At 33.6% G+C, this 24,228-nt stretch overlaps 1 protein-coding gene across 19 annotated transcripts in view; it reads left to right on the plus strand.

The window, feature by feature from the left end:
- Positions 1 to 24,228, plus strand: part of MBNL1 (muscleblind like splicing regulator 1) — a 192,317-nt gene that overhangs the window by 25,111 nt on the left and 142,978 nt on the right. The window lies entirely within an intron of this gene.

Below are 24,228 nucleotides of genomic sequence, written 5' to 3' on the forward strand. Positions count from 1 at the left end.
AAAACAATAAAATTGACTTTTATTTATGCAAGATAAAGTTGTTATTATATATAGAAATACCTTGTCTTTCTTATCCATTGTAACCAAAATTTGAGAAAACATACCACCTAACATCTATTTTTATTTCCTCAAAACTACTATTTAGTTTAGAGATTTAATGGTGAGGTAGTAATAGCAGAGAAAAGGCTTATAATTAAAGGATGAGTCTTAACACCTCTCAAAGGCCAGAATAGAGTATGATTGTTACTTAGAAGCATTTTAGAGACACTATACTTATCATTGTCCTGAAGTTACCAAACACAAACGAGTCACTAAAATTTATTTTAAAATAGAGTTTTTAGTAAATAACAATTATCTTCAAATGCTTAATATGTGTTTTCTTTTGTGGTAACTTTCCTTCCTTAGAAAATAAGACACCAAGTAAACCCAAACAAACTCCTGACCAAATGTTAATAAAAGATTAATGAATTCATGAGAAAAAAAGATTTTTTTTTACCAGCAGAGAGTAGGCATTGTTTTGAATGTTAGGAAAGGTAAAATGCATTTCTGTGATAATGTTATGGGCTTTGAAGAATTTATATATGCAGAGACATCGTCTTTATAATTTGAACACATTCTTGAGAAAGCATCTGACTGGTAAACAAAGCACAATGGCATAGGTCCTAGAAACATTCCTTCTAGATATTTTCATAACTGAAGTACATTTTGCCGTGCACAGTGAGTGTTAAGCCGAAAAAATGTGGTTCTTTTCTAACCATATAAAGTATGGTTACTATTATTATCTTGAAAGATGCCAAAGATATAAGATGGATGAAGTGGGTTCTTTGGGGGGAGGTGGACAGATTGTATATAAAGCCTTAAGAAGAGTTGCCTCTCGGCTTGGTGCCATCTTGAATCTGTCTTCCACTGCGTGAGGCATAGCTTCCATTAGTGTCAACCTGTGTGTGGAGGGTGAGGGGAAGAGTGATCCCTATTAACTTTGTATATTGTTTCTGATGAGTCATGGAGCATATTCACTAATGGTTGGAGAATTATTGATTGCAAAGCAGAGGATTCATGAAGAACTATTGACATATTGACATATGGCATTAAATGTCTCTAGACATTTTATATTTTTAAGTTTGAGGTAGGGAAATTGGTTGTTATGTAGTGTTTTTCATGTTGTAAAAATGTACATTTATATAAGCATTGCAGATATATCCTTGAGAAAAAAACAGCAAGTTTATGTTTACAGTTTTCTACATATTATTAGTATTTTGTTTTTAATGTATCCAGTACATCTCTTTCAGATAATAGTTCATGTTCTTAGAGAGGCATCTGATTACATGTGCCTTTGACATCTGTAAAAATAAAGAATCTTTGAAAGATTTGTGTTGGAGCATTCAGCATTCTGTGTTCACTGCATTTCCCACTATTTTTGAGGTCTTACTCTAGGTTTGTATGATTATCCTTTGTTGAAACAATTCAGTATATATCAATCTCCAAATGAAATGTAGCCATATCGGACAGAGTAGAGAATTACTTTTTCCCTGAGTTCAGTTATTCCAAAAAAGTGAAGATGTTTCTGAAATAATATACTTTAAGTAGTATGTATGCTCCAACTCCTAACCCTAACCCTAAAAGAGTGTGTCATCTCTTTTGAAATTCTTTTAAGAAATTGAGAGATATATTTTTTATATATCCTAAAAGTTGAATAATAGTTGATAAAGGTACACAAAATACATGCTTCTATGAAGTGTGAAAACAGTTTGTATGCAGATACATACATGAAGATATACTTTTCCCAAGACAATGTCAATTTATTCATATCACCTGGGTGTTAAATAACATCATATTATTTAAAATAACTGTGGTAGATATGAAGTCCAAAGGCCACTGCCGATGTCCATTCTGATGGACTCTAAAGAGGGACTCTAGTTCAGTCCCTCTTTAGCTAAAGTTACAAAATGAAGAGATTTCTTTCTCTGAAGTAGTTTTTAAAAAATTTATATTTGACATTGGATTTTCTCTACATTTTCATTTTTAAAAGTTTAGAAGCTATTAACTAAAAATAACCTTATTTTAAAGAGCTAGCAAGATTCTAGGATTATGGGAACAGGTTTAATCCTGTGAAATAAACATTACATTGCTGATTTGAAATATTATTTTATCATGTAAAGTCGATTTATAAGTGAATACATATTGTGGCAAAAATACCACACTAGGCTCAGTGAACTCCACCCAATTTAATCAAGATATACCTTGTCTTCAAACAAATGACAATAAGATAGGGAAAAGAAGAGCTTTGAAAGTAACTGTAAAGTACAAAGTGATATTTCTTAAGCAATGGCTAGGTAACATGGTATGCAAGTTCAAATAAAGGAAAGGCAAGTCTTAATGTAGCTCTAACCCATATACATGTAATAAAGGGAACAGTCCTAACATGAATTATAATAGGAAGCAAAAGGTCTTCTTTATTCTTTCAACCATACCAAAATATTATTATGTTAAAGTGGCATTAATCATCTCTATTTATTAAATGGTTCCATATTTTCCATGTGTATATTTAACATTCAGATACATGATTTTTGTACATGTTCTAGTTCATTTATTTAGTTCTAGGAGAAATATATTTGTTTCCAAATGTCCTTTTACTATAACAGTAATAGATTTTTATTATTAGTTTTATTGTTGGATACCATAAAATAACAGCTTTTGCAGACACTAAATAGTTACAAATGTATTGGAAAAACAAAGTAGGTAACTGAGGTGAATACTGGTTGTAGAGAATTTGCCCGAGAGAAAGCTAGATTGAAAGCAGAGTGACAGTTATGCTAGGTTATAATTACAACTTTAGTACAACTTTAATATATGCTAAAAATGTATATATTAAAGTTAAGCAGTGGAAAAATACTAAAACATACAAAAACAGTGATTTCATTTTGGGAGAAGAGATGTATAATACATAATTAATAGCAATGAGAGAAATATATATTAGAAAGGAGATTTAATGAGAAACAGCCAGAGTATCTTATTTAATATGACTCTGAATAAAAGAAAAATGAACAAAAACCCCTAGAAGATATAGCTGATGGTTTTCGGCACTGGTAGAGGTGTTATAATTATGAATATGATTTTGTGGGTTTCAAAAAAAAATGTATACTATTTTAAGGACCTAGTCTGCAAAGTATAGTAACATCTGTCTATAATATCCATACTTAAAAATCCCTGCATGTTGACACCTGGGTCAAATGATTGTGGCTGAATAGATTCTTACAGAAAATTCTAAAAAGTATGGTAACAATACTATATGCAGTGTGCGAGAAAATATAAACAGTAAAAGACTACAGTTTAGTAGTCAATGGGTACCATAAGCTTGTACTATGTTAAATAGCAAGGATGCCAAAATAAGGCTATAAGCAGTTCATATTCATATTTAGAATATTATCAAAGATATTTTCTGAACTTGGCTCAGTATTACAGGCTACAAACCTTTCACAGCTTATTGTATCCAAAAATTTCAATCATATATCCAATAATCTATCAGCATGTTGCTGATAGAAAAATGATACAATAGCATTTTGTTTCTGTCTTGTCTAGGAGCAAGTAAAGAATTACCTTTACAATGGCGTTTTATTAATAGCACCCCATGTGGGTGGATGGAGAGGAAAAGAGGAGAGGATAGTTACGCTGGATGACAGATAAAAAGGATAGGAGGGCATAGGCCATGCTATGGGGGAAAAGTTGGTGGGAATAGCTCTGAGCCATTGGCTAGACTTGCAATTCAGTATTCCTTTACCAAAGGCCCACTTATTAATATTTCTATTTACTAAATTTTGGTTTCAAAAAGCCAAGTTATGAAAACATACAACACCAGTTCCTGAAAACATCATGTCTAAATTTGTTTTGGAAGTCTAATGTTTCTTCCAGTGCATGTAGAATAACAAAAGCAGACCTCATTGGGGGATAATATGTTTTGAAAAAGAGCAACTGCTTTGTAAATGAGATAGGTGATATTGATATTTTGATCGTTTTAAATATATTTATTGCATTTTTTGTCTTGAAAGGAATTGACAGATTTTGGGAAAAACCATTTACTCTTTTTATGCCTTATTTTTTAACTCTGTAAAATTACAAACATGTAAATAATAAGTATTAAAATAATGGAAGTTGCTACTTGTTTTACATTTTTTAAATAAAATATCTCATTTAATCTTTTCTAGAACTGTAAAATAGGCCTTATGACCTTTGTCCTAAAGGTTAAATAGCATGACTAGAACTTTTTTTGTCATTTTCAGAGCTATGAGGCTTATTTTCTTTATTCCAATGTTCATGTTTTTAACCAAGTTTTTGTCTTGCCTCCAATGATGTATAAAGAATAGTGATGAGAATAATAGCTACCAGAATGATTACTAACGTTTTTGAACAGTATGTGCTGGGCTAAGGTTTGTGAATTGATTATTGTATTTCTCAGCACAACTCTGTGAGATAGGTACTATTAATATCCCTGTTTCACAGATGGGGAAACTAAGCCACAGATAATTGTGCAAGAGTACTTAACTAGTAAGTAGCAGAACAAGGAGTTGAACCAAGGTAGTCCAGTTTTATAACCCATGCTCTTGAGTAAAAGAATAAAAACAGATTTAAAAAATATTTGTATTGAGTGCTGATAGGAGATTGAGACCATAAACATTTGTAATAATTTAGAAGAGTTGCACTTTCTACCACATTTGAGAAGACTCTAGAAGGATGGGCAGAAAGTAAATGAGGATAAAGAGAGAAAACATTGGGGGAGCTGTTAATAGGATAGGAAGAAATGAGGAATCAGTTGGGAAAGGGAGATTGGTGCTACACTTTGGAGGTCATCGAGGAGTGGGTAGTAAGTTTAATACATGGTGGGGCACATAAAAACACAGTTGGTAGTTAGGGAAGTACCTTTGTAGGAGTTGTGTTTTGGTGAGATTTTATAGGGGAAAAATAGGACACATACCGAATGAAGATGAGATTGTGGTTGTGCAAAATGGAGATGATGGACTGAATGAGGGGAATGACCCAAGAATGAAAAGGAAGACATGTATACTAGGGGAAATGTGACAAGTTTAGGGTCTGTAGGATGTAGCAACTGATTGGATGTGGACATTAAAGGCAATAGGGATAGTAATAATGATTTTAAAAATACAATATGAATTTTAAAAACTTTTGATCAGTCAAAGATTCCTTATTTAAAACTTTAATGTTGTCTCTGTTCATCATATTGCTACTTGTGAGCTATGGTGGCATAAAGTTTTGTGTTTTAAAATATCAGGAAGATAAAAACACTTAAAATTATGTCTTATGAGGACTTATAACTTGATTAAATAGAAGATACGTTCTTAAAATATTTCATTTGTGTGCCAGACTCTTTTAAAACACAGGATCGGATGACCTATAGAAGGTCACCAAATTCTTTATCCCAAATTGGTAATTCTGAAGGAAACATAACTTCACCTTTAGGAGTGTTTTGTTATTGGCTGGGAAATGTCTCAGCGTCCATCAGGCAGGTCTGGTCCCTTATTAAAGTCCATGCAGAATGCCTGTGTAACCTATCCTCAGTGGTAAACAAGGTGGCAGATAGATACATGATAAAACAAGTTTGCAATGTGCTCAATGTGGCTGACATTTATACTTCTCAGACCTTGCTATTTTAGGGAAGGTATCAGTATAACCGTGGCACTTTTCTCTGGAAATAAAAATCCTTAATAATCAGTCACTCTTATAAACAGAATGATTTACATATGAGAATAAATAAGCAGTTGAATTTGGTTAATGGTTATCTGGAGTTAAGAGGATAGTAATATTTCAAATAGAAGAGAAATCTTTATTATAGTACTTGTAGGCCTTTTTACTTAAAAGTCTTTACATGCTTTTTGCAAATAAATGGTTTAACATAGTTTAGGCAGAAAATGCCAGGGCAATGATAGATTATATTGTATCTTAATATATAGAGAGAAATTCCCATCATATCAAGATAGTTTTCAAGGAAAAGATTCTATTTGTAAATATTTACCACTTATTATTTATTTAGGTTATCTATATCCATGAAAAATAATATATAAGTTGAACTATTTATATGTTTTTAAATATAGTATGTTTATGTAAAGCTAGAGAATAATGGTGACAATATTTTATTTTACCTTTTTTTCCTGGGTGTGTTAGTATTATACAAAAGCCACACTTAGTTCAGGCCTTTTTCTATTATTAGACCTTTTTTTCTTATCTAATTTTTGCTTCTATAAAGATACAGTATGGTGAAAGTCTGTTTTGTTATATTACTAAGAAATAAGTAACTTATTTTCTTAGTTACTTAGAAAATGCTTATTTTTAAGTAATTAAGATTAAGCAATATTAAAATTAGAAATTCTTCTTTGCCTTCTCTATTATTCTATCCTTGGGCTAATTTTAACTAGACAAATTTACTCCAAATTATTTTGAGCCATTATTTGGGTTTCACTGCCGTAACATTCAGGAAAAACTGCATTGTCAACTTAATGGCATTCAAATAAGGCCACTAGGCTTTATTTGGTCTTATTTACCTCATCTAAAAGACTTTAAGAGATTTGATGAACATAGCAAAAGTGAACAACAAGGAATACAAGAAAATCTTTGGTAGAGTCTCTCTGAGGCATTGCATGACCTTTCCAAAAAAATAATTTGAAAGGTGCAGGAACAGTAATTGACACTAGAAAAATACACACCTCAAATAGAATTCTGCATAATGCCTTCTAGAGGACCACACCTGTTGAAAATTACATATGATAAATGACTGTCTCAGAGAAATACAGTTTTGAGGACAGAGATTTTTACAAGTAAATATTTTATTGGGAGAGGAAGAATAGTATTATGCTTATTTCTCAGTAATGGATTGAAGTTTACTAAGTGCTGAGGTCTTTTCCCCTCCCTAAAAGGTTACTTTACCATGTTAACAATGAGAGCATAGAGAAATTAATTCATCCCTTGTATTCTGGTAAATAATCAATTAACAAATATATTTTGAGTACCTTTTAGAGTCAAAGTATTGTAGTAAGTCAGTAGAGGAGGATCCAAAGTATAATTACATAGTTTCTATTCTTGACATACACTTGAGTCTGGGAGAAAGACATGAGAAGTTAACAATACAAGGCACTACACAATTGAGTGCCAAAGGAAGAAACTCAAAGAAGGAAGGAAATTCAAAGAAGGAAGTCTTTGTGGATCTGAATGGCCAGGGCATGCTGTATAGATTTGGTGGCACCTGACGTAGGCCTGAAGGTTAAGCATTCTTTTCAAAATATGGAGGGACATAGTAAGAACAAAGCAGAAGTAATGCAGATAGCTGCTGTATTTGAGCATCTATGTTAGGCACTGCCAGCTTACAGTCTTTTTGGACAAAGGCTGGACAAAGTAAATAACCTAGTAATGATAATAAACAATTAGTGAATGGGCCTCTGAAGCAGGAATCATCATCCTCTTGATATTGATGAGGACACTAAGACTCAGAGAGGTTAACCTGCTCTCGTAAATTCACACAGCTTGTGAGCAGCTGAACTGAATCAAAGCCAAGTCTTTTCTTGCTTCAAAACAAGCGTTCTTTTTTCCTCCTTTATGATTCTGCTGGGAACGAATGTGGCATGTTTATGATAGAGTAATTTAAAAACTGCATGCATACAACTGACAGAAGTCAAGAAAGTATAAATTTTATTTAAAAGGCTGTCAAATGTATTTTCATCTTTGTGCTTTGACGTTGGATTACAAAGGAAGTATAGTTTGAAAAATACTTATAATCTTTGTTTCTTGGATTCGTATAAACAAAAACAGAAACAAAACCAACTAGGCCTCCTGTCTTCAGCCGATATGGTAAGGGCTTGCAGTATTGTGATGTGTTATAACCTTGCATTTGGCAGTAGGTAGATCCATGTGGGGTCTCCTCAGAGGAAGCTTTGTGAAGTTTGAAGACAATGTACTTTCTTACCAGTAATATGATGTTGTAAAACTTTCACCAAGAAATGATAGGGGTAACTCCAGAGCATATCCTGAGTTTATAGATCATCCTTGTGTGGTTATTTTATGCTTTCACGTTACATCATTTTCATAGATCAGTCTGTGCTCTGTGATTATGTTTATAACATAGCCTGTGACTTTAAAAGACAAACTATTAATTGAAGACTTGTTCTATTGGGGACATGTCACTGTGCTAACAGATTCCTCTCTTCAAAGAGCTATTTAGAACATATGCCAAATAAAATTATATATTGTTTAGAGAAAAAATTATTTATATAGAAAGGAAGAGTCTTTGCTTTGCTTTTGGCTTCAAAAGAGAGTTTTCTTATTTAGCAATTATTTATTGAGTGCAGTGCCCATGTGCTAGATATTGTGTCATGCCCTTTGGAGGATGAAGAGGTGAGTGAGATGTGCCTGTTCTGAAAGTAGTTTTCAGTGTAGTGATAGAAATATTCACAAATAATGTATGGGCAAAACAAAGTGGGCACAGAGGAGCCGAGAATAGGCTGTTTGTGGGCAGAGTGTGGAATTTGCCTAAAATCATTCAGTAGACATGTTAACTCTTTAGCCACCAAAGAGTCTTTGTATATATAGTGGAGAAAAGACAAAATCAACTCATAATTTATTAAAATGATGTAACTCAATATGTAAACAATTTATTTTTCTGTTTTAAAGTATTTGATAAATAAGGATGACCCAACCATAGGATCCTCCTGGAGTACACAGAAGAGATTAATTTATGTCTGAGGTTGCCACTTTTGGAGACAGGTGGGGAGACCTACAATTCATCTGTATCGTTCTCATATTAACTTGCTGATTGGGAGCAGATTAAAACACTCAGTATTGACATTCAAGTTTCAGAGCCTACAACTTTTGTGTTAACAAAAAAAAAAATACACAAGAGAAAGGTGAGCTGTATTTAACTTTAATGACAAAGGGTTTTAGATGTGCACACGATGCTCTTTTTCCTCCAGCTTTTCTTTGTGTGCTGGAAATAAAGCTGCATTTTGTAGGCTAGCTTCCAAACTTTCACGTGGTGAAAGTGCAACTGTGCATATTCTATAAGACCCCACACAGCTGGGAAGTGTTTGTTCCTGTTTCCAGGATTTAATCTACATACTAGGTTAGAAAACTCAGAGTTTTATTTTATTTTTTCCCATTCATTTTTAGTCATAAATATTTGTTTAAAGCCCACTGCACAGTTTCACTATATGATCTTGATTAAAATTTTTAAGAAAATTGACTAGATGGTTTCTGACTGCGTGACGTTTATGGCCTGGAGAAGAAGGTCCATTCATAAGTGAAGTAATAAAAGCAAAAAAATAAAAGACTTGACCATTAGCAATTGTGATGAGTATAAAAATAGCTACTTACTTGGTAAGCACTTACTCTTTTACATGTGTAATCATAGACAGTTCTTACACAATGCTCTGAGATTTATGCATTGCCATCTCTCTGGCTTATAAGGGAGATCAAGGCTTGAGAAGATTAAGGTTAGGTAATTTGCTCAAGGGTCATACAGTAAGATACTGTGAGAGCTGAGATCTCAACCCAGGGGTTTTGCTGTTTATTTGCCTGTTTGTTTCTATCAGTATGGTATGAATTAAGTACACAAATATTCATAGCAATGTAGATTTAAGACCTACTCCAAGTTAATTCTGGAAATACTTAATGAAAGAGATAAGATGTGAAGAGGTTTTCTTGAAGCATTGTAGACATAAAACAGTAGAGACTATGGAAGAGCCTTTTAAGTTTCACTGGCTTTGAAAAGAGGGATATATCAAATGGCCTAATCTGCCTGTGTGGTTTGCTTAGTATTAGTTCTACTCACACCTAATACCCTCTGCCCCAGCACTTGCCAAGATCAGCAAAATCTACTTTTAGACTCAAAATCATTACCACCTGTGAAGTTTCTGATGTCACTTCTGAGTGACATAGCACTGTGTCAATTGCTCTGTGAGATGGCTTGCTAAGTGGCACATTTTAAGAAGTATACAGCCTAAAAAGTGTTGGAAATGCTTTTATAATCTGTTCAACTGTATTGTTGAAGGTATTAGGGTAATTAAACTTATTTTTCTCATTAAAAAATAAAAATCTATTGCTAACATTAAAATAAGAAAACATGTCATTGAAAATGGAATAGTTCTACATTCACTTGGAGATTTCTGATTGACTTTTTTCACTTCCCTCCATATCCCTACCAGAGTAATTGGAGCATGTCTGTATGTGAGTGTATGTACATACATATTTTTGTTATATACATATGTCCGTGTATATTCATTCTATAAAGGATTATGAAGTATATAAGTTATATACTGTGAGAGCTGAGATCTCAACCTAGGGGTTTTGCTGTTTATTTGCTTGTTTGTTTCTATCAGTATGGTATGAATTAAGTACACAAATGTAATAGAATAAATGTATGAAGCTAAGGGATTCATTCACCAACTAATGAGTTAGTTTATAAATTTGCTCTGAAATATTGTATTTAATATCATTTCATGGTTCTCTGCTTGATTACAAGTAGGCACTTGTTTATACATAGTATGCCACAAATCCAAAGGAGAAACAAAGATTCTGATATACATATGCAAATTTAAATATATTACCACTCTCTAATGATTGCTAAGGCTTGAGATCAGTTGATAGATTCTATTATTCAGAATCTTAATCTTTGTCTTAATATAATAAATTGACTTCAGTTTCCTTTATCTTTCACTGATGTTAAATTTTAACCTAATCACTCAGTAACAGTTTTCTGTTTGTGAATGATCTGACATTATTGGATTTGAAAAATACTTTAACAACGCTCAAATTTTAAATTAGCCAGGGCAGAAATAATGACATTTTATTAGGTCTTGTTGCCACAAAGTTAAGTAATCTTTTCAGTAATTAAAAAAAATATTTATAGGTACCAGTAAATATTTATGTTAAAGCATCTGCCAATGTTAGGTTTACTATGAATGAGGTAAGTAGTTTATTTTCATGTAAAGAAAAATACCATTCTATGCTTAGAATTAATGCTTTACAATTAAGCTAGAGAAACTGCATCACAAAATAATGCAGAAAGAGAAAACTTAATTTTGAGTGGCTGCAAAAGTGAGTTTAAAAGGTCAAGCTAGTACAGGAGGCTCTAGATTTGTCACTCAATATCATGCAGAATGCTGTGACAGCCAGGGTTGATACAGCTGAAAATATCTGCAGCCTTGGAAGCCTCGTAAGTTTCAGAAGGTCATTTCGGCGTCATAGTAGGAGCAGTGATTCCCAGAGAAGGTCACACTCGACAGCCAGGCAAGAAGATAGGTTGCCGAACCCGGTGCTTGTAGATTTTAGAGCAGTTATCAACGGCAGTAACTGGGTATTCTAATTTGATGTAGCCGTCTTTCATTGAAATATTTATAAACGAATGAGCTGTACTTGGTGGGTGAATTCTAAGAATTCTAAATTCTTTTTTCTCTTCTGAAACTTTGTATTTCATCTACAGCCTTACCTGGTAGTAAGACAAATGTTACTTTTATTTATGTGTGATGTATACCCCATCAAAAAAGGATGTGTCAGCTTACAACAGGAAAGTGCACATCAAATAGGACAGTAAAAAAGAAATATAACAAATCAATTAGAAGGCAGAGAAATGAAATAAGTACTTGAGGTGAAATTCAGCACTAAATTTCTCTTTTAGCTTTCTGATAAGTGAACAAAAGCTTTAGGAAGTAGAAAAATCCAGAGTTTATTAAGATTTTTTTCATATCCCATATACTGTTTTATTCTTAGCCATTACAGTGTTTAGTTAAATATTCTAACTCTGCCCTTGAGTGAAATCCTGGAATGGATGAATTCCAATTACTTCAGAAGTGAAGGCTGAATTCTTTAGGCTGGCCTTTAAGGCCCTTGCTGATTTGGTTTCAGCCTCATCTCCTGCCAGCCCTGTTTGCATATGGGTGCTCCATACAGATCAGTTTCACCAGTGTTCATGTCCCACATCCCTACCTTTACCGTCTTGCCATCTATATTTCTGCACTCTAGATTGCCATCTCTTTTTGTCTCTGTCTAACCAAATAAAACTCATACTTTCAGGCCAACCTTAGATGTCTTATTTATCTTGAAATCACCTCTGACTTCTCTCACCTTTAACTTACCAAGCTGTATTATTATCTCAACTGTGTACTTCTTAGTTTGTTTTTTTATATACAATTATTTGTGTTTTGGTTTTATGTCTCTAATTAAGCAAGATATTCTTCAAAGTCTGGATCCATATACTCCTGCTATATCTAGGCTACATATTGAAGGTGATCAAGAAACAGTTAATAATCAGTGTACATATATTTTACCTGTGTTTCATTGTTGATGAATATGTTTATTTAATAAGGTTGCTGTATGTGTTGAATGTATTTGGACTTCTTTAAGGGAAACCTTTCATTTTTAGGATAGTACGGAACAAAGAAAGAGAACTTTGGGGGAAAAAAAGCAGCACAATTAGAGGACCAACACCTGCAATTTTTGTCAAAGGAGATATTTGGGGGAAGTGGAACCAGAATTCTAATTTTTTTTTATTGTTTTGACTTTGGGGTTTTCATTTTATAAAACAACTTAATATTTACCAGTTTTCTATGCAGAAAAGTAACTGATATTAATAGAGAACAGGTTTAGTACACGTAAAAGAAAAAAATCGTTTATGCCATTTCAAATCCTCAGTACTTTCTCTTTGGTAAACTTTTCTATAGTTTTATCAGCTGTCAAAAAATGAGTCTGACTCTACATGGCTTCTAAGTGTTTCAGACAGTTATTCCACCTCCTTCACTGCTCTTCAAATACTGTTTTAATGGTTGATATAGATCAGCCTTACTGTGTGCATACTCACTTAGCATATATCAGTTTTATACTTTTAAAGCAGCATTCCATTTTACCTATATGGAAGTTTTCTGCTGACACATTGTTTAACTCATCTTACAAAAGCTCTGAAGAAAATGTAGCCTTCTGTTGCTTAGAGGGCAGACAAAACAAATCATGCTCAAGGACCCTGTCCTCAACTATTAATCTTTCAATCAGCTACTAAGTATTTAGAACTCTGTAATCTATTCAGAACTGATTAACAATCTTAATTGAGAAGAAACTGATAGCTGTAGGGTAGAATTTTCACATCTGTAGGTGTATATTATTAACTATTAACGTTCAGTGTCTACCCAATGGGCATACAAAAATGATAGCGTCCATCCCTCAGCTCTGTAAAGGCGGCCATCTTATCTCCCTCAGAATCAGCACTCAAGGCTTTCTCCTTCACTTACTCACATCCCACTCAGAGCAAACCACAAGTGATGCTGTAGTGGTACCTGCAATACGTTCCACTTCATTCCGTATCTCTCTCTGCTTTTTGCTTTGTGTTTTATTTATTGTTGTTGTCATGGCCACAAAGTTTGATATTAAATTGACAGCCTATGATGTGAATGAAATTTTACATTTGAAATCTGATTGGGACCTGATTTTGGGTCCTGGTTCTTCCATTTAGTTAGCTTAGGGGACTTTGGTAAGTCAGTCAACCATGAAAGGCTCAATTTATTTGTTCACAAATGAATGAGATAATATAACCATCTCTTAGAGTTGTGAGGAACAAATGACAAAAATTAGGATGAAAATAAATTGTATACCAATACATAAAATATTATTTGTTGTTGTTAAACAATAACAGAATGTATAAGCTGTGAGGAAAAACATAAATTTCTGTACTTGGCTACTCCAGTAGAAACTTTTTTATATTAAAGAACCAGTGAACACCTTGCAGATTTTATATATAAACCAAAAAGAAATCTCAGCACATGTCTAGAATGTAGCGCAGCCAACTTTTCAAAAGTTAATTTCTTCAAGGGGTGTTACTTAATAAAGGAGCATAAGTTTTTAGTTTTATCCAAAATAAAATGGTTATTATTGCAAGAAGATTAAAGCATTATTTAAGTCTTTTTCCCCCATTACCTTTAACACAGAGGTTTTACTTGACTTTAAATAAAGGACTAGGTTTTTGTTATATGTAAAGAAAATTATTTGACTAGTTCCAATGTAAACATTTTTCCTTATTCTTTAGATACACACTCACACATACATATACATACACATATACATACTAATCCTTATCTCACATTTTATCTATCATACTAACAGTTGATTCAGTCATATTTTAGTGGTTGGATAGGTATCTTGTTTTTTATTTTTTTGCAAAATAATTTTACTATTATAAATTATTATTATTATAAACAAGAAATAATGAGCCTAAATACCAGTCTCTAAAGCATTTCCTGTGTGTGTGTATGTGTGTGAGAGAGATTATATATAATAGTTAATTTGACATTAAAATGATAGGAAAATGTGGAAAGGTTTTTTTTTAATTTATTGTACCATTTTCTTTCAATTTATTTGTATGTTTGAAAATTTTATTAATAAAAATGCAGAGACTATTAAAAAAACTAATGGGACATGAAACAATAATGATCAAGATGAGTAAGGAAATTGAACTGATAGTTTTCTGATGCTGAGAAGCAAATTATAACAAAAACAAACATTACCAAAGGAAATAATTCCTTAAGTGAAAAAGATAACTTTCCCATAACAATAATGGATAGGCTCTTGGATTGTTTGATAATCTAATTAATGGGTGGAGTGCTACATAAAAATATTGGAAAATTCAAAGATATGAAAGTTGTGATTGCTACATCATTGCTCTTTTAATTGGTTCAGGGTATTCCTTTAGATGCTCTGGGGGACTTTTTACAAACTAAATAGCTTTTGCTGCTAAATTGTGAACTGTTGGGTAGGGCTAAACATAAATGATTTGAGATATGGTGAGTGGCAGTATATGGTGAGTAGTCTCTTAGAGTGATGTGGAGGGGCATGCATGATTTAAAATAATATTATTAATAATGAATATCAGGAGTTCAAGACCATCCTGACCAAGAGCAAGACCCTGTTTCTACAACAAATAGAAAAATTAGCCAGCCATAGTGGTGTGTGCCTGTAGACCCAGCTACTTGGGAGGATGAGACAGGAGGGTCACTTGAGCCCATGAGTTTGAGGTTGCAGTGAGCTATGATGGTGCCACTGCACTCTAGCTAGGGCAACAGAGTGAGATTCTGTCTCAAATAAACATACAAAATGAAAAATAACGGAACTTTTAATAACATTTTGCAAGCATGCTAGTTTTCTGAAGTAGTTGATAGAATATTATCAAAGAGCATGTCTCTGAATCTTTAAACAAGCCATCTTTTTGGAGAAGATATTCTGAGTTTTTAGGGAATTATTGAGTAAAAGCGCAGTAAAAAATCTCTGGTGGGAGTGGTATTTTAGCTTTGGTTGATTATGATTGCCAAAATTTAATGGAATTAAAAATAACTTGGGAAGTTTGGTAAAAACATAGATTCCTGGTCTCTATCCTCAGTAGGTCTAGGGTTGGTCCCTGGAATAGTATATATTTTTAACAGTCACTCTTACGTGACTGATTCATGTGGTCCAAGAATCTTTCTGGAATATCAATATCCGAGAGCAATAACTGTTGCTGTTAATAAACTATCTGTAGTTTTTTGAGATTATTAGCTAGCTCCCATTGCATTCTGATTTGCCTTAAAAAGCTGGACATTGCTATTTAGGAGCATATGATGTTCATGGAAACACATAGAGCATTAATCCCTGTCTCATTCAAAGGGTGTAATCTGTTCTTTGTGTTTCTTCATGTGTTACAGCTTTTCCAGAATGGACAGAACTGTATGTGCAATTAAAATAATTAAGAAAAGGGCGTTTTTTTCTACTTAGCAAGAAAACCCAAATCTCAAACTCTTCCCATATTATTAGTTCAGTATGTATACTCCTTTGGAAAGTATGAAATCCTAAGAATAAAGTCTTTGATCTCCTCTGAGAAGTGTGACTTTATTTATACTCTGACAATATGGTAAAATCCCATTGTGAAAATGAGAATAAAAAGCATTGGAAATGCTCACAGTCTGAAACATTCTACCAACTATTTTAAGTCTTTTAAAAATCCATTCTTAGTTACTTTATTCTGTGAACTGTTATTTAATAACTGAGAGAGTTTGAGGAGGGCAAAGTGAGGGGACAATAATTTTATTTTCTAACAAGACGTATGTGCATAGGCAAAATTATACAAGAATGTATACCTGTATTTGTTATTTTAATTGGAAGTGCATGCTGCTTCAGGAACCCTCCCTACTCTGGACTCAGAAATGACTGCAAGTGAAGCTCTAGCCTCACGGGAAATTACCACATGGGAAAATACATTTGGGCCTACAAGAGTTTTCCAGAGTTCTATTGTGCCTTAGCTAGTTTGATAACGCCTTGCATTATTTATAGCAGTTGTCAGAAACCATTTCCTTTAGTCAATTAACATCTAAAAAAGGAGGGGGGTAGCAGGATATTTTCTGACAGTTGTAGAAATAGTGTGTAAAAAAAGCATTCCCTTAATCATATGACATAGTGCTGTCAGAGATTTTCCAAATATAACATGCCCTGAAGACACTTTTAACGACACATTTTCTTTTTATTAATAAGAAAATAATGGTAAGCTATATATTGTTCATTTAGATAATCTGTCAATTAAAGCATTTTTTTTAAACTTCCAGACCCCATTTTTGGGCAAAGAATGAGAAAATGCAAATATTGTAATTGTTTTAGCAGTGAAATGCTTTGTTTTGAAGTAACAGGTGTTGAAAAACTGATTTTACAAATGTTTCTATTGATTAGCTGCCATATAAGGGTGAATGGTTGAAAGTAATTTTCAAAATGCAGAGACAGGTTTTAAGTTCTTTCCATTTATAGAAAAAAGCCATATCATACTTTTTTGTGTGTGTTCTCGCAAGAGAAATTTAAAATGTAGATTTAGGGCTAGTATCTTTTCAAGGTATAGCGAATATAGAAAAGCATGTTATTCCTTGTTGTTGGAAATACATATTGGTAAATGTTTTCTTGAAAGAAGTTTGTTATTATAGTTCAAAATTAATACATATATGAATACTCTTTATGTTTAATATTCAATAGAAATAAGCTAGTTAAATTTTCCTGATTGGAGTTACTAGACTATGTTTTAAATCAGAGATTTGAAAATTCAAGATCTATTTATTAAGATCAACCTTTGACGTTTAGATTTAGTGGATAGTATTGAGGGCAATTGCCACATTAAATTTTAAGGAATTCTGGAAAGTGTGGCAACTGTTATTGAGTGTGATCCTAATAGGGGTATGCTTTATATTTTGGGCACTTTTTAAAATTATATCAGTCCTTTCTTCACATGTTGATTTTATAGTTTATCCTAATTGAGTCAGCCAAAATAGACAATAGGTATAGGTTAATTATGGAGAAAATCTTATGACTTCTGGTTGTGAGAATGATTTCTGGCTTAGTGGGGCAAAGAAGTACAAATGCAACAAATTTCCCTGATGCATGGGGTGCTGTGGGAATATTTTCTTAGTTCTCTTGTTGATCAGCTTGATACTTTATGAGTTGTGCAATAATGTCATTAGGGAAGCATAGATGAATTTGCTACCATTCTTTAAGCAGTGAAGATCGTATTTTACAATGTTTTAGGCAGAGGGGCACAAACCTCAGTAAGAAGCTAGGTGATACTGTTCAGAAGATACAGAGGTTGAATATTAAAACTAAGATTTTGGCCCTTAGTTACTATGTCAAATAAACTAAAAGTCATTAAAGTAAGCTTTGGAATCAAAGTCCATAATCAAGGCATTGCCACAGGAATAACAATATCACAGTATATTACATTCCATTTAGCATTCAGTTTTGTCATGCTAGTTTTACATTGATAGATTCTGGTTGGGTCAGTGTACCATTTTTTCCTGAAAATTGCCAGAATGGTGAGACTTGATTTTTCTATCATTTAGCTCTTGAGCACATAACAACATTGTCAACTTTGTTGTAGTCGGTGTTCTGATTTCCTGTTTATTACTTTGAAATATTAAATGATATGGACAGATTAGATATGACTACCTGAGGCTAACAAGGTAACATCTTTGTGTAATATATGAGTAAATAAAACACTAAATAGGATTAGTGTTTTCTTCTGAAGAATGATAAAGTAGCATTTACATTTTTACCTTATTATACCTTCTTGTAGAACAGAGGAAAATGTTAAAACACTATCTGTTTGAATATCATCAGAAAAAAATGCAGTGTTCTATCTGTTGCCAAAACTGAAGACTGGTTCTGTCAGAAATTCAGATAATTATTTAAATGTTTTAAATTTGCAAAGCCACATAAAGTTGTTTTGAATTATTCTGTGGCTAAAAAAAATCTTCCCTCAGTTTCACAATCAAGGAGGTATTTAAATATGGTTTTATTTTAACTTCGTTGCCTCATGCTCTCCTTCTAATGTGCAATGTTTGTTGCTGCTTCATTCAGTTATAAAGGTGACATCTCCAATATATTAAACTGTATACCTATAACTCAGGCATTGTAAACTTGCAGAAAATACTTATATACTAGTATTCAGATATACTAAGAAAATTATTCAATCATGCCACAAATATTAATTGTTTGCTTCCTCTGGGCCAGGCACTGTTTGGTGCTGATTTAGTGGATAACTGGCTTAACAACTGCCTGCTTTCCTAGAGACAGATGATAAGGAGACAGTGAGATGAGTGTATAATATTACTCTGCTTTTTTTCTACATACTACTAGGTAGTATTAGGTCTAATATTATGTATTTTTCTCACATCGAGTCGGGTGCTGTTGGGAGGAAGAGAAGGTTGGATACTTTCAACAATGGTCTGGAAAACCTCTAAGAAGATAACTGCATTAGGGACTGGATGAAGGCCTATTTAGGTACAAAGCACGACGATTCATTGTGGTAATTACCTTCTAGTAGTCTTACCATCTTTTAAGTTTTAAATTTTGCTTGATACAGTAATCAAAAATTTACTTTTAAATCATTATCTATATAGGAGCTTTATATCTTTTTTTGTCTTAAATATAAATGCTTAAGGTATAATAATTTTCTAATTTGAATGCAGTTAGTTGCTTCTGGAATTCTAATCATGAGCAATAGTGCATCACCTAACCAACACTCCTTCATCATCCTTCCAACAATAGACCATCTGATGATTTAGGGAAGCAAACCTATGAAGGGATCACAATTTTAAAAGACTGCTTCCACAGACCTTAGATTACTTATTTGAATTAGTAAACACAACCCTCCTTTTCTTGGCAGGAGCTTGTCTGGAATGTGTCAGACCAGCAGGGTACATTGGCAGTCTTTATGCCATTTCAGAGGATGTGCGATTGAAAGTTATCTTTTTTCTTAGCAGTATTTCTAAAACTTCAGTCATTTGCATATCTCCTTCATGATTTTTGCCAATAAATTTGCTTAGTCTTACTCTTTAAATTATTTCTATTAAACTTTAGCTTCTTCCTAAGAGATGTTATCAGTGTAATCATAAACTTCATGAGCTAGTTTTAGCATTCTGATGCATCTATTAAAATTATGTTTGTGTATCACCTAAAATCGCCATGGGTACTACTCATGCTTATTCCTCATTGAGAAACACTGATCTCAGCTTTTTGCTATATGGAGTTGAATACTGCTGAAGGCTGCATTAACCCATTCCCCATACAATAAATAACAGCTTTGCTACTCCATTTAGTGCCTCCGTGAGTAGGGAAATGGCTGTACAGCCTCCAGAAATGCTTGGTTCATTATTTGTATACTAAAATCTCTGTTCATATTTGGGACAAGCCCTGGGAAAAATTGTCACGTGAGCAAACTTAGTTTGTTGAAGTACTGCGTTGCTAATTATGGACTTGTTGACATCAGTGAGCCAGGGGAAGAAGTTATGGTTTTGGGCAAGGAGCCCCTTCTTCTTACCTCCAAACTGAGAGGGTGAAGTTAACCACTCTTTCAGTTAGGTTAATACTGTCTTAGTAAATAAAAATCCTAATAAAAGACCTCAAATAATTATTAACTTCCTAAACATAACCTATCTCAACATCAAAATCATATTTTAAAAAGTCTCCAAAATTTCCAGCCAACTACTCTGGTATGTAACTGGATCAACTGCCTATATTTGGTTTAGAACTGAAATGATCAGTAAACATATGTAACTAGGAAATTTAACCTTGCTCATGGAAGCCATCCAGTTCTCCAAAACAGGATTTCATTTTCATACCTTGTAAGCGTCTATTTATCTTCTAGTGCAGTATGTATGTGACTCTTAAATATATATTTATATAAAGCCATCCAGTGTGTCAGTTCAATGCCATTCAACTAATATACGTCAATGGCCATAAGAATAATTGTTTGTAATTTCCCATGATTTCGTTTTCTTTTTTTTCTTTATCTTTCATCCTTTTCTTGGTTTTCATTATTTCTGTCATTTCACATTTTCTTCATTCTCCTCTTTTCTATTTTCCCTGTTATATCTATCTTGAAGTAGAATATATACATGATTTCTGATATCACTGAAGGAGAAATTGGTTCTTGTAGCAGAATATGCTTGTAGAAGATGTCATATAAGGCAAGAGACTATCATGTTTGGAATTTGATCAATGTGGTAAAGAGAGCTTGCTATTAAGCAAGTTTCAAAAAGTTTGATTCTTATAAATAGTATTTTTGTTGTTCATAAAAGTTCATTATAATATACTGAAATTTAAAGATATACTTCAAAAACAATTTACCTGTTAGTAAATATTGGAAAGTAGAACTATTTCTTTCAATAATTATTTACAAACAAAACTTATTTTTAGGCCAAATATGTTTGCAAGAATTCTCACAATCTGGACATTACCCACACGTGTTTAAACATTGTCTTGATCTATAGAACAAAAACCCATTACTAGTTGAAGTAATGTTATGAGAATTGTATACTGATCCAAATTCTATAAAATCTTAATTTACTAAAATAATTATAGAGATTCCCATTTATCCTTGAAATTCTTCTTTTTAAATAAAGAGAGAGAATTCAACACAATCATCTGATGTCAGCAATTTAGTCAAATTAATTTATAGGATGTGATCAGTTCATTACCCACAGTGCCCTGTATCAAGGAATGGTACACATATTACCAGGTCCAGCTAGACTAATCATGGATATAAAGGTCAGTGTCCATTCTGGTTGCTCAGGATCCATGCCTGGCTAATTGAAGATACTGTGATTATCATCCTTGTCTATATCCTTTACAATTAAATAGTATAGTCAACTTACAAATATGTTTATAACTATTTTAATAACACTTGAAGTAAATAGAATTTCTCTGCTACAGAAAATAAAAATAACCAGAACACTAATTGCAAGCATTTTAGTAATTATATTTTGTACTTGAGTGGGACTAAGCCTGTAGCATGGCAGAAAGGTAAAATTATCAATGCTAGAAATTAATCTTGTGGTTGTATTTAGACATAACCACGAAGCAATGCAGATATTTCTTATGGTATCATTCTCCTCACTCTTATTGTTTTAACCCCATAGATGATAATTAAACATTTCCTCTGAGTTGGGAACACATCCTCATATGTGTTTATTCCTATTAGTATGAATAAAGTTTATTCTTTATCAAACATTTAAAAAATGTCTGTGTCCCTAGAATTGGGGAATGCGGGACATTGGGGATATACCCTGTTGTCAGGGAATTTATAACCTTGGTGAGGGGAACAAGAAGTACTGAAAATACTGTACTGAGATACAAAGTACTGAAAACATTCTAAGATGCAGTCATGTTTAGTATAGTTGGTCCATCCATATGGAGAAGGTGATTTTTGAATAGCAACTTAAATGAGGAGAAAGGATTTGCCAAGTTGCAAGGGTGAGGAAGTATGTGTCAAACCAAACAAAGGTTAGCATGTAACAAATCCCAGGAGCTCACAACATCCTGACCTATGCCAATAACCCTCAGGAACTCCTCTCTACAAGAATTCAAGAGGTACAGCACGGGGAGAAGCAAAATGATAAAATGTCCCAGTTCATACAAGGGGAAAGGTTCAAGAAAGAGGGAGCTGTAAATCGTCTTAGAGTTCAAGTAAATACAAGGACTAAACATAGTCTTTGAATTTGGCTTTTATGACAGCATTGACGATCTTTGCTGAGCAGTGAAGTAATGGGTATGGAAATCAGACTGATAGGGATTCAGAAGTGAATGGGAGAGGAAGAAGCAGAAAAACAGCACATGTAGATAGATGACTCTTTAGTTGTTTGTCTGGGAATGATGGATTAAGAGCATTGGGGAGAGGAGGCGTAGCCAGGGCAAGGTCCCCTTCCTTTTACCATGCTACCCAGTTTGGAGTTACTTCAGCACATTGGAAAGCTAAGAGAAAGAAGTGGTGGGAAGGCAGTGTATGCATGTACAGAGGGCAAGTGAAGGGAAAGAGGGCTTGAGAAGGAATGAGGCAAGGTGGAAGCTTGTGGAAGCCTCACTGTGGGCAGGAGGAGGGAGAACTGGGAGAATGAGAAGAAAGATACAGAAAGATAGTATAAAGAAGGATGGCCAGGAAGGAAAGGAATAGTTCATGCCCAAGGGCTACTGTTCCAGCTATGAAATTTTTGTGACATACAAGATCATCTGCTGTGAGTAGTTAGAGGAACATGGAGGTGGAGGGACTTGAGAGGGATGAAATTTTAGAAAATTCATTGTGTGGAATGAGAGAGGGAGCTGTCCAAAGCTAGGGGGAGATTCTGAGTTGGTAGGAGGGCATATGTGACTGTGGAACGTAGTAATTTATACAGGCAGTGATCTGTGTGTGTTTTCGAGTGTGTGTTTGAGTGTGTTCATATTTTGTATTCATGTGGTTATATGAGTATGTTCCTGTGTGTTTATATATTTTGTACCCTAGAGGCAATCCAAGTCCTGATGTAGTAATTGATAATTTACCAATGTTTATGAAACTCCATCTATTTTTCATCACTGTACTAAGCACTGGGCTGAGATAAATAATAATTTCTATACTTGGGAACATACGTCATCTAGTGGGTCAGACATATAAGAAAATAAAACACTATGCAAGGAATAGGTGCAGAGGTAATTCAGAGAAGGTAGTATTAATATATGGGTGGGTAGAGATATAGGAAATGACATCTTTGTAGCTTTTTGGAGGATGTGACACCTTAGCTGGCTTTAAAGAAGGTAAATGGCTGCAGGTGAGGCATTTGAAGATTCTGGAGGGAAGGGCTAAAGATGTGGTCCATTCTCAAGAAATGAAGTCACAGAGAAATTCTGAATACAGAACAAATATTCAGGAAGACACACAGAGTTTAGAGTTTATGACTGGATCTGACTGTGTTTTTATGGAACCAGGCATTAGGACCTGAAAACTTTTTGAAAACAAAAATATTTCTTGAATACCGAGATACGTTTTTTAATCTCTATCAAAAGTTGTAGTCTTACTACAGTATTTTCCAAATAGTTTAAGAAAGTAGCTTAAAAAATTAGTGTTAAAATGACAGTATTAATCTTAAAATAAAAATTTAAATTTTACTAGATATTCCTGTTTTTTAATGTATACTCATATTCTATATTCTAATTTCCAAAATTATAAGTATACTGTATGCCAGTAGACCATTTTTGGCCAAGAAAGAAGTAAGTATAATCAAACACTGTTACGTAAAGCTTTGCATCCTTCACTGACAACATTCAGAAGAAAAAATGTCTGCTTTTGTTTCTGTAACTAGTAAAAATTTTTTGAAAGTTCTTCAGTCTGATTGAAAGAGAAAGTAAGTTGTTAAAAGCAAAAATGCTCTGCTCTAAGGAGTAGTCTTATAATGCCGAGTTGATAGATCATTAGGCAATAGGGAATCCCTCACCCCCAACCCTCTGGCTTCATTTGGAATTGTACTTCTGAAGTGCATCACACTGCCCAAATCAAATTGCTCACTTAATATTTAATGTTTCTGCAATGGAATCACTTTCTCCCTTGAGGTTGACTTCAGATTTACCAGACACGCTGACAACACTGCATTCCTTATTTTCTCCACATGACCTCAGCTTCTGTTTTTAAAATATTGAAATAAAGGATGCTTTTGTTCATATCTCGCCTGCCTGTGATATATTGACAAAGCGTCTGCCGGCTCAATGGAATAGTTTTACAGTATGAGTGCAGCTTGCAGTGGAGGGGCAGGACTTGGGCTTTAGAAGGAAGTGAATTGGATAGGTCAGGAGAATGTACCATTTGTAAACACCCCTTTCCTTTTTTATTCACGTGTCAGGACAGCAGGAGCAGGCTGTTCAGTGCCCGTCCCTGCGCAGAGC

Source organism: Lemur catta, chromosome 1 (genome assembly GCF_020740605.2).
Source record: "Lemur catta isolate mLemCat1 chromosome 1, mLemCat1.pri, whole genome shotgun sequence".
In the NCBI taxonomy this organism is placed as follows: Eukaryota; Metazoa; Chordata; class Mammalia; order Primates; family Lemuridae; genus Lemur; species Lemur catta.